General features: G+C 38.8%; 1 protein-coding gene across 5 annotated transcripts in view; it reads right to left on the bottom strand.

Annotated features, from left to right (window-relative positions):
• The window catches only part of EML4 (echinoderm microtubule associated protein like 4), a 153,523-nt gene that overhangs the window by 77,251 nt on the left and 64,059 nt on the right, over positions 1-12,213 (bottom strand). The gene's annotated exons all lie outside the window — the stretch shown is intronic.

The following is a 12,213-nucleotide window of genomic DNA, read 5'->3' as shown; positions in this document are numbered from 1 at the left end:
ATGCTACCACAGAATCAGACCATAAAATGCAAGTGCAATGTCTGGTAGACAGTAAGAATCTAAAATGTTAGAAGCAGTCATCTTAAAGGGTAATCTACATTTCTAATCATAGACCATGCAATAAGGTGGCTCATTTTTCACTTTAAAACACATCAGTGCAGTCCACCATGTTAAGTGCACAGAACTGAGCCATATAAACTAAACAAAAGAAAAAAAAAACTTCTTGCTCAAGGCTGAAAAATTAGAACGTGTATAAAAACCTCAGTAAAAACCCTGACAGGAATATGGTTTATGCTGTCAAGAATTTATGCATGACTTTGATAAATGAAAACTGGCCCATCTGGAGTAGATCTGTACAGATCTGTGTATATCTTTATAGACAATCATGGAACCCAAAACTCAATTATAAAAAACAATAAAATAACATGCCATATACTATAAAATTAAATCACCATAGCATTGCATTAAGTATTAAAATAAGAACAAAGATATATAACTGTAGTGGAACAAAGTTTCCTTCAGACTTCTCAGTTAAGCATATTACACATCCATAACACAAGTACACTGTTCTGTCTGCAGATGATTCACAAGATTTTCTCAGAGCACATGAATATTCTGAAATGCAACAGCTGCTACTGATCTTTGTAATTTCTGACTGTTTAATGATTTATTTGAAATGAGTTAATGTCTGTGAACCTGCACTACTGCAACACTACATTACAGAGAACATCACCCATGTTTTGAAGCAGTCTCATTTTAAAGGGTTAGTCTGACATGTGTGATGATCTATATCTTCATCTCTAATAATTTGTTTTGCTTGTGTATGCTGAACATATCCGTGCACACAGGCTTCATATTTATTTATATAATTGCTGACACAAAAAAGCAAGAGGGAGAAACATTAAAACATAATACAAAAATATCATGGAAAAATTTACTTACCAATAACCACAGTTACAGCACTATAATAAAAATATTTTTGTAATAATCCAGTGCATCTGCTGCTGTAAACACTCATTTTAATACTAATAATCTATAAATTTATCGGCACAAAATTCACAGGGTACAACTCCACCCTGTATTTAATTAACCTGATCGTTTAGCTTGTCCAAGTTTCCAGTAATCGTATTATCTACCAGGCACCCAAGTTTAACAAGAAACAGAACAGACTTCACACATGGTCAGTGCTAGATTTGATAAGCATAACCAAACCAACACTTCTGCAAATGTCTCCTGTTTGACGTAGGAATCCACAGTTACTTGAAGAAGCAGGTAATTACGCTGGCTCTCTCACATACCCTTTCCCCAGTTGCATACTTCTTAACAACTCCATCCATTAAGATGCAGATCAACACTAAAACCATTCACTGTATTTTCACCATCCACTAATTAAAATGCCTTGTGGTTTGTGGAATTTTCTTTTTCCAGCACTGGATGATCCCTCAGATAGTCTTCTGAAGCTCAAGACTTTTCATTGCTTGGCCTTCAAACAGCAAGACATGCTCTTATCTTCCAAAACAGTGCTTCTGAACAACACATGTAGAATTCATGAGGGCTACAGAGACCTGTGTGGGATGCTCTGCATAACTTGTTCAGCAACAGTCCAAGTTGTCCCGGATTCTTTTTAATATCAGATGACACACTGTTTTCATGTCACAGAGAGAGAAAGTGAGGCAGAGCATCTCCTACTGTTATATAACATACATGCTTGGAAGTTCACAAAGGAACAAAATAGTTCACAGTGACTGCTGCAATCAACTGCTCTACTATAAACTGCACATGCGTTAAAAATAACATTGAGTCTTAGAATCATCTAGGTTGGAAAAAGCCTTCAAGATCAGTATGCCTTTGTTGAAAATAGATCACATTATGCTAGAAATGTCAGCATTATTTACAATTGTGAACACAGGATAAAGTCCTACAGTCCTAATTTAAAAGTTATAAATTAGAAACTTTGCCAACCAAACTGAGCAGGCTAAAAACGTCAGTGCCAGGAGCTCTCTCTCTTGAGCTCAGCCAGCTCCTCCCAGGCATCTCACACCCATGGCAATCAGGCTTTTGAGGTGCATGGGGTTGTCCTGGGTATCGGGTAATAGCTTAATTAGAAAATTGAGTAATTAGCAGATGCTTTTGACCTTAATCTTTTTAACTCTGCTCTTCATCTGTTAAATGCAAGTATCATCCCACACTAACCCATAAAGGTTAATTAACATTGGTAGGCTACTAAGACACTACCATAAGTTCAGCAGCAAAGTCGGTGTTGAAATTCACATCCTTGAAAAATGAGACTAAAAACCCTGCCATAAAAATAACATAGGTAGCCAGGCAAAGTAAATTAAAGCAACTCAATACAGATGAACTGCTTTTTAGGCAGAATTGTCATTTCTGAGCACTGACCGATTCAGAAGAGACAGCAATCAAGTAATTAAAGGCTGCACTGTAACTACCTCCAGAAGTCTAAATACAGGCTTGAAGGACTACCCCCATTATGTCTTCTATGTTCAATCTTCAACTTCACATGCAGAACCACTTTCACTAAAGATATTTCATTATGACATAAATCTGCAAAAGACAGTAGTGTTAACCGTCATTGATCTGCTTAGCATCATCAGTGATGATACTGGCACTATCCAGGCTCGGACAAAAATACCAAAGCATCACACAGAGCAGGTCCAGCAAATGCTGTGCAGAGTTCACCAAGAAACTAGTGGTCACGTGAAATGTTTCTTTCCAGGAGTATTTATCCAACTTGTTTACACAAAGCAGTACCCACCAGTTATGTCTGGAGGGCAAGGAACTTGGTGTAAAGGTTTGTAAATGGAGAAAAAGATTTTAAAAAGAGTGCTCATAGTAATGTCCCATTCTCCCACTCCTTCCCCAGGCAACTTATTTAATTATTTAACTGTTCTCATCAGAGCGATGATATTAATTCCTATTTAGAGCAATGTCTGTATATTTAGGCCTATTTTTGTAGAATTTAAACTCCAATTCATACAGGTTACTGCCAATTTTCCAAGACGATTTATTTCACTAACGTGCAAACAAAATCCAGTTTGCAAAACATTCAATCTTCAGCTTGCAACAGTTCAGGCCAAACCCAACATTTACCATCTCTGCAGCGAATCTCCTCTACTGCAAAACAGTATTCAGTAGTACCAACATAGTTTTAATCTGAAGCTTATGGACACTCTCCAATATCTTAAACATTTATTGTTCATTCAGGCAACAAACTAATCGAGTTTTTGTTTGTTTGAGCTTTTAAAAAGAACATCTTTGCCCTGGAGGAAAGCTGTTTCTACCCACTAAACTAACTGTATTCTCATCAGTTGTGTTGTCTAATTTCAGAAGCAAAACAGAAAAGCACTGAAATAATTAAGTGAGATAACATCAGTCAAAGCAACATACTCTCTTCTTTTATGGATTCAATTTATTTTGTACCATGCAGTGTTTATTTGCAAAATTTTACTCATCTCAAATCATGACATACAAATGAATGATCTCCAGCTTCTGTTATCTAGGAATCCAGTTAGGCACTGTGTCTAAATGAAAATGTTGGAACGCTTCTGAAATTGTGCTGGATGCTACATTGCACTGCTCTTTTTTCCTTCCCCCAAGACTCACAAATAAGTATTTAATTTGTAACATCAAAAACACCACTGTACAAAGTTTATTTGAGCTCATTCTGTGCTATTCTAACCCACTCTATCATAAATGCAGCTATCCATCAAGTCAAGAAAAACAGTGAGCCATGGTCTAATTTTATTAATTTCCCCATCCCAAATGTTTTTATTCAAACTGCCTACTTATGAATCTGTGTTGTACAGGTTGTGCCTCTGGCAGAGTTTGCTTGTATTTTACAGGCTATAGGATGTTACCATGTTGATTTAGTATTACGTTTACACAAGAGGAACGTTCTCCTCCTGGAATGATGGGCACACAAATAAAAATATCTATATTAGAGTACTGACTGGTTAAAGAGATTCATTAACTGATATTGATATTAAACACAGCATAATGCATGCTGTTCTCGCTCACTGTCATCTTACGTAAAGCTTAAGGGAAAACTGGCTCAGCCCATCCTTTGCAGTACTGTTTCAAGGTCAAAATTCAGCCTCGCAGAGCAGACTGCTCTTCATCCCTCCTAAAACCCACAGTGACGCTCTTGTGGGTGCCATGCTCCTCACCACCAGCCCACTGTGACTCATTTTTGGGCTGCTGACATCCCTTGGCGTCCCTATCCTGAAACACCCCTCACTCCTGCAGAGTGTGGTCCCTCTCGTTCTTCTGGGAGGGATGGGATCGTGTGGGCTCCAATGCGCAATAGGCATGTGCTTACACCAGGCTGGCATGCACAAGGGTATGTTCTGGTTCTTTTATGTTACGTGACACAGCCATTTCAGATAAATGAAAAGATCTGCTTGGGAAGAAGCTTATCAACTTGTATTATCTTAGTTTTCTGGTATTTTGGGTATGTGAGTTCCTTCCACTTAATCACAGTGCCATGCAATCTCTCACTCAGTAAAACGACAATTTTTTTCTCTGACAAGCTAAAGTGACCTTGCAAAGTCATTGTCCTTCCTTATATTTTCTTATCTGCAAGCAAAAAATGACAGTATGTTCCCTTCCCTATGAATAATAAGCTGTACTGAGAGACAAGCACTTCTGGATAGTGTTCTATCTAGTGCAGAACACATTACACTTACTGCTGCAACCAGAGGATGCAACCTCATGAATGTAACAATATCTCATAGAACGGCTTAGAACAGACCTCAAAGATCATCCAGCTCCAGCCCCCCTGCAATGGGGCAGGGCTGCCACTTGCTAAATCCAGCAATAGTTCAGGTTGCCCAGGGCCCCAGCTATCCTCTTCGTATTGGCAAGAATGGACATAAGGTTTCTTTTTGCTATTTTTTAAAGGCCCATTGGTTCTTGGGAGCACAAGACTAGACCTCTCTAACCATGAACTAGATCCATCAGGACGCTGACAGCAGCAGGCACAAAAGCCACTTCAGTTTTCCTCCACTGAGATGCCCCCTGACTTCTGCAACTGCTTGCAGCTTTGGCACAAGAGGGACACCCATACCACAGCTAATGGTGACTGCGGGTGCACCCTAAGCACCGGAGTATTTTTTTAAAAATAGAAAAGAGGTAAAGCTCCTTTGTATAGAGCAGTGCTGCAGACGCTGCTAGGCTGTGTGCTCCAGTCCAAGGACAAAGCACAAGCTCTGCGACTCCCACAAAGTCAGGCTGTGAGCTGCTATCTGCAGCCATTCACTGCACATTAATAGTCAGCTCCGTTTCAGTTGCCACAGGGGACTAAGTATTGAGAAATAAAGGGAGTATTTCCATTCTACTTGTCACAGAAAACACTTCAGACCAGACAGGAAGCAGAAATACCTACACTGGTACAAGTCGATAGCCACCCTCAAAAAGGGGAACTGATCATAAATACAATTAAAAACCTAACTAGTTCTTTAGCCAAGCTCCCTTGTTTTATTACATTAGCAACTAAATAGTCCCAATGAAGCCCTGAAGTTAGCACTTCCTATAAATGAGGTGTGGGTGGAAAGGATTGCTCACAGCTCTCCTGCTGCTGCTGTGGCTGCTACTGTTTGACAGGAGCCTTACCACACAGCCACCAAACCTGCCACTCTGCAGCATGCTGCTCTGAGCTGCTTGGAAGTATTTCACATCAGCATTTCATGTTTGACAGACAAAGGTATTCTCCCAAACAACTCAGTCCACAGCTCTGCCACTGGGTGCTGCCACAACTTTCTGCAAAGGCTCTAATCCTACAAACAATCTTACAGTGAAATTAAGCTAATTTCATTCATTCATGACAAGGAAGAATTCTAGAACAGCAGGACAGCTTTAATGGATAGTATCAGTTACTAATCCTGACACTGTTATGCCTGAGCACAGCTCAGAAAGGTTGTAGTAAGCTAAAAACAAAACAACAAAAAAGGAATAGATAATGACTTATCTCTATTCTTGCATGATGACAAAATAAACAGAATTTTACAAAAAATTTCCTGTGTGTCAACTGGGATGTATGTGATTACTACACTACACTGTTAAAAAAAAAATGCAGCACCAACTACCACCTAGAGATCTTTGCTTTCCCACTTAAGAAAGGAAAATTCCAACTGAAAAGGAAGAACTATGTTTCATCTTTATTTTGGTTAAGATACAAGAGAGGCTTCTGAACCTGCAAGGAAGCAGAGAGACCTGTAAATAAGAGTTCTGTGATGCCACAGAATCTCAAGGAAAAAAATAAAATCAATCACTGAACTGGACTACTTCTGTTAAGAAGTCACTTATGTTAAGAGCTTCCAAAATTTCACCATGTTTTTATGTAGAAATCCCATACAAAAATACATAATTTCATATGATAAATTGGTAGTGATTATCATGAATGTGTCCATGGAAGTTGTCTGCAAGGGAATAATATGCATTTTCACAGGAATGCCTTGTCAAACTTTGTAAACCTAAAGGTACTATATTTCTATGATAATTATTTAAATCCATCATATTTCATATCATATTTATAATTATTTTTTACATGGATGAACCCTCTGAAGTGGAAAAAATCTTCAGGTTTATTTTTCTACTATTTGTTACAAAGCCACAGTTTTTAGGTAAAAAAAAATAACAAATCCCTATAAATAGCAAGGGAGGTAGGACTGATTATAGATGTGCCTGGCATTGGAAGTAGTCAAGTTGTATACACTTCACAGGTAACTAAGAATTAAATCTGGTTGTGACTAAATAACAGCAGCCTCATGAATCATGAAAAAGCTGCTTCAAGCTTTGCCCCTTTCTTATTCTTTCAAATCAAGTAAATTAGCTGTGACTTGACACCAAAGTCTTGTTAGAAAGAAGGATCTTTCTGTGCTTACAACACAAATTCACAAAAAGCAGAAACGCTGAGTTGCAAATGTACACTGGAAATTTGATAAGCTTTATGATAGCTTTTCTAAAAAAGTGAAAAATGTACTGGAAAATGAGCTATATACTGTTGGTGACTGTTGTTTCTCTTCCCCTTTTAAAAATCTGTAGATTTCTCCAACTGTATCATATCTAGGAGGAATAATCTTAAGCCATAAAGATAACTAAGTTATTTTGAAGGCAGCTATCCTCTTAAACCACAGAATTATCCAGTACTCCTTTGACTCTTGCAAATTAAGATTAATTTCACATATACTTACTAAGTATCAATTATAATAACTATTTATAAAATACATAGACAATAACTACTTAAATATATAAAACAACCATCCAAGAGCCTGCTATTTTCGTCACAGTATCTCAGTCAAAATAACACGCTCTTTCATGCATGAAAAGGATCCCAGTGCTCTGACAGAATACATCAGTAAGAAAAAAAGTGCTTTGTACTTTTTTAACATCTTGTAATCGTTCTGAGCATCTTATTTTCCAATTACTTTATAATTTTTTTTAAATGTAAGCAGGAAAGGAACTAAGTTGGTCAGAGTGCAGGATAGGTGTGTTTGCACCCAACATCTTTGGGCTACAGCGCAGGGTACGGCCACATAAACCACCAGCAAGTGAGCAGAAGAGGGAGTCAGCAGCATCACAGCTTCCCTGTAGGAATGACTCAAGAACACGCTCTTATTCAAGAAGGAATACCAGGCTATCAGTCCGCATTTACTAACCCGCTGTGTCAACATGCTGTGAGTTTCCACCTTCGCATAGCCCTCCACAACTTGTGCTCAAGCCCATGCTCTAGCTGAGCAGGACTGGCCCTTGTGACCTCTGATGCACAAACCAAAAAGTCACCGTAGGCAGGCAAAATGCAAAACTCAGCCCACATCTCTCAGAGCTGGGAAGAACTCACAGTGATGACCCATGGGCAGAGAAGAAAACTCATTCAGCTTCTCATCGAAGGAAACACTTCCCCATTGTCATGATCAGTACTTCTGAATAGCAGCACCACAGGCAAACAAGGGAAAAGAAAAACAAATTCATGTGCCATTTTAGAGTGTGAAAAGAACAAAAAAAATGTCAAGAAGGAAGAACACAGGCAGAAGATACAGCACCTAAATTCTACCTATACTGTTATAATACATTAAAGTATCTTCTCATCACACAGTAAGTCTGATTAACGACTGTAACACGCAGTCCTTCCATCCCTTCTCCTCCTCGTGGAGCAAGATCTGCATGTTCAGCAGTTTTGCTGAGTTTATTTACACATTCTGCTCTCACAGCTGCTCCATGCTGTCTGCAGAAGGAGCAGGTTAAAGAATCATGCCTGAAGGGAGGTTTGCAATGCTGCTGCTGTCCTGATTAATTTACTCTTCCACGCGAAGCAGAATTGTGATGTAAAGTTCATAAAAATAACTTCTTAGGTTTATTAATCTGGGCATAACTCAAAATTTGAGAGCAAAATCTCAAATCTGAGAATATGAGCCCACATCTGAATCTTTCTGTCTGACCTTTAACGACAATTTATTGCACCAACTGCATCTTTGATGCTTCACTAATTTTAATTTAAAGCACTTTTCAATGTGACTTGCCATCCTTTTTCTGCAAGTGCTAAAAAAAATGCTAACTGCTACTCTGTGCCAGTCATCATCATCATTTCAACCTCCCTGTGATGACTAATATATATTCCTAGAACTGTTAAAAGTGAGAGAGCAGAACAGGCAAAGCAGAAGAAACTTTGCATAAAACCATAACCACATGTTTGAAAATTAACTATCATGTTAAAGAAATGAGACTATTGCACTGAGTCAAGCAGGTATAGCCTTCTAAAAAGTGTAAGATGAAACCCCTCAACAACCTTTAAATTTGCAATTTTATTTCCTGTCTAAACAGCAGTGGCGTTACTGGTGTTAAAGCAGATACGTACTGTAGATATTTAGCAAAGTATGTACACCAGGGATAATTTTTTTTTTTTGTCTCTTAGTGGAGGTATGCATTGGAAGTTTTTTTTTATGTTTTATTTATTTAGTTTAAGATGCATGTGTGCAAAACCCTTTACAGACTGGTTAAGGTCAGCATGAACCTCTGGAGCTTAGCTGGTTCAGCCTCTGCTGAAGCAGAGACACCTGGATTCAGTTGCCCAGAACCATGCCCAGGTCTACAGTCAGTGAGGTGCATCGGAGTCCAACACCTGTCTTGACATCATGCTGCCCTGCCAGCTCCTCCTGAACCCAGCAAGACATGTCCCTTGCCCTCAGCTACCTGGAAAGTGAGTGGCATATAACAAGTAAATGGCACTTAAATGACACATCCAATGAAGCCTGGAATCAGAACAAGCTGGTCTAGCTTACAGCTCACTTCATTAAGCACAGGCTCAGCTAATGCATGAAGCAAGTAAATATTGTTCAGTCCAAAAGCACTTATAATTACTTCGTATAAGAGCTGAATTAAAAGGTTCATTTAACACTGCCAAATTGGTAGCAGAAAGCAAGTAGAGCTACAATCACCTGCTAAGGAAGTAGGAAGTAGAACTAGAAACAAGCATGCACAATTCTTCAACCTCTGGTAGAGTTATAGGTCCATAAGACACAGCAATGGTATTTTCGCAGCCTACAACAAAAGAGGATTTCACCTCCAGACCTAAGAGCAGGCTCCTTATTGCAGAAGAACACCAGTAAGAATAGGATCTGTCAGCATTTTCTTCTATAAAGCATAGTATAAAAAGTAAAGAAATATATTGGAGGAAGGTGAATTCCATCCATCACTACTTTGTAAAAGTCCGGTTTCCAAGCGCTTAAAGACTTCAGTTACAGGCAGGAATGGCCAAGTCTCAAATAATGCAACCCTTTGCACCTTCAACTCTTGGTGAATGCTGATCCTCTTGGTAAGGAACAGTCTGACCTTCTAGTGGGGCATCAATCTGTGCCCTGACCTGTATAACCTAAGCTAAGTTGTAGCCCAGATCTAATTTGATAGCCAAGATCTTTCTGAAGAGATGCATCATGACATAAGCCTAGACTGTGTTTTAGTTGCAAAAGACTTGTTAAACACAAGTATATAAAAGAAGAAAAAAAAGACATCACTACTGACACCTAACTAGCTTTTTTGGAAATCTGAATAAGCTTCCTATCAGCACTGACTTCCCATTTATTAAAAGGAAGTTCACTGTTACAGGTAAGAGAGTAGCAACAGCTCCCATAACAAAACATATCCCTGTAGGATCCTTATTTAATAAATAAATAAATAGGAAGTTATTGCCAAAACCTTACCCAAAATGCCATAGAATTTCAGCAAGGTCTTAATCTCCGTCACACATAAAGAGAGAGAACGTACACTGCCAACAAACAAACAAAAAACCCCTATAACTTAATCTGAAGCTTTTTCCTTCTTGTTACTAGCTGTCATCTCGTGAAGTTGCTAAAAGCCCTTGAGGCAAGGAGCTCTTGAGGATATGGTTAGAATTTTCATATGAACAAAGCCCTGTGTAGATTCTCCATTATAGCACTTACAGAAATAAGTAAGTTTACTTGACAGCCAGGGCACATTCCACAAAAACTTTATACAAGGGTACGTTAGGTTTTATGACGTAAGTAGGAATGAAATTTTAAATCAGCAGAATATATTACACTGCTAAAAATATCCAAAGTCACATTTTCTTTCAATGACAAATGCTGACTTTAACTTTCATTCAACAATATCTTCAATTTTGTATCAAATTTTTTTTCCCTGTATCCTAGAAAATAATTTTGATTACAGTAAAACATATACATTGAGAAAAAAATATATTTCTCGCACCTTACTGTGCTAGATTTCTAGACAAATCTTAGAGGCCAGTCCATCATGTCACACTTTCTTCCGAAGCTCCGTGTATGTCTTAAACTCAAGCCTGAGACTGTGCTATAGTGATCAGATGATCACAAAAACAAACTCTAAAAGCCATTAAAGTCAATGGAAATGTCTCTACACAATCCTGAACTCAGAAGTAACGACATTGGCCAATTACAGACGTGAATTTCTCTTCTGTTGAATTTTGTTCTGAAGATAAACTGTCAAATATTTTCCCCTTTTTACTTTGCCACCATAAAAAATCGTGTAAGCATGCACAAGGCTGTATGAAGCACTTGTAATTTTAAGATTTCCAGTTCGCCCTCCCTCTTTCCCTAGGGTTGCAACATCTTAAATTCTAAACCGAATGCTTTGAATTCTGGAGCAGATAAAGTTCAGTACATTGCTCACTTTAAGAAAGCACACTGTGCCAAGGTCATTTCTTTCTCTCCCATTAAATACACACACAGATTTATGCACTGAGTACCCGTCCTTATTTACTTTTTAATGAAGTTTTCCTGTTGACAGATGTACTTTAGACAAAACACGTCAGATTTTTTTGCAAGATGCTGTACTTATATCAAAACCTCACTGCAAACAAAGAACTGCTCAGTAAAGTTTGTTTCATTAGGAATAATGCACTTCTCTACTACATACAAGAAAAATACATGTGGTCACTAATCTGATTTGGTTGTCTGTAATTCTTTTCCCCCCTAATAACTGAACTTATACTTTTGGCTGATACAGCAAGAACGCTGCAATTAATTATCTGGTTTACACTAAACAGACATCAGTCTGATAGCAACTGCTTAAAGAAAGGAAGTCTGTACTGAAAGATTTCAGATTTACCAAGACACTGACAAAAATAAAAGTAGAAAAAAAAAATCCTACCTCTGAAGGGCAAATAAACATTTTACACACACACAGAAATACAGCAACTTTAAGCTGCGACAGAGTTATTTTCACCACCTATTTTGAATGAATCTTTACTGCCTCCTGCCTGAGAGGCCTTTGTGCAGCCCATGCTTCCCTGCAGGGGCTTCATCAAGCTCTCTTATCTGCAACATAAAATCAAGGTGCAGACCAAAGGGAGCACGCAGCAGCAGCTCTCCCCATGCATGGAAGGGGCACTCGGAGCACTCCTCCCTGGCACTGCGCAACCTACTCCGGGATGCGCTGCCAAAGGGCACACACACCGCCAAAGCCACCACACCAGAAGCATTCTTCCCTACCAAGTTAATTAACCTCCCACCTTCCTGCTATTCACAGACAACAGATTTATTTCTTTCTCGTAAAGTTTGCTCAAGGTTAGGATACCACACTGCAGCAAGCTATCTCAGTCTCTCCACAAACACACCTTACCAGCTGCTAGCAAGGCTGCAGTCAACTCCCCCACCCAGATAAACCTTCCCCCCTCCGATGCGCACAGATTTCCCTGTCCCCTGC

This window comes from Numida meleagris, chromosome 3, assembly GCF_002078875.1.
Source record: "Numida meleagris isolate 19003 breed g44 Domestic line chromosome 3, NumMel1.0, whole genome shotgun sequence".
Lineage (NCBI taxonomy): Eukaryota > Metazoa > Chordata > Aves > Galliformes > Numididae > Numida > Numida meleagris.
This window is presented reverse-complemented; position numbering and strand designations above follow the sequence as displayed.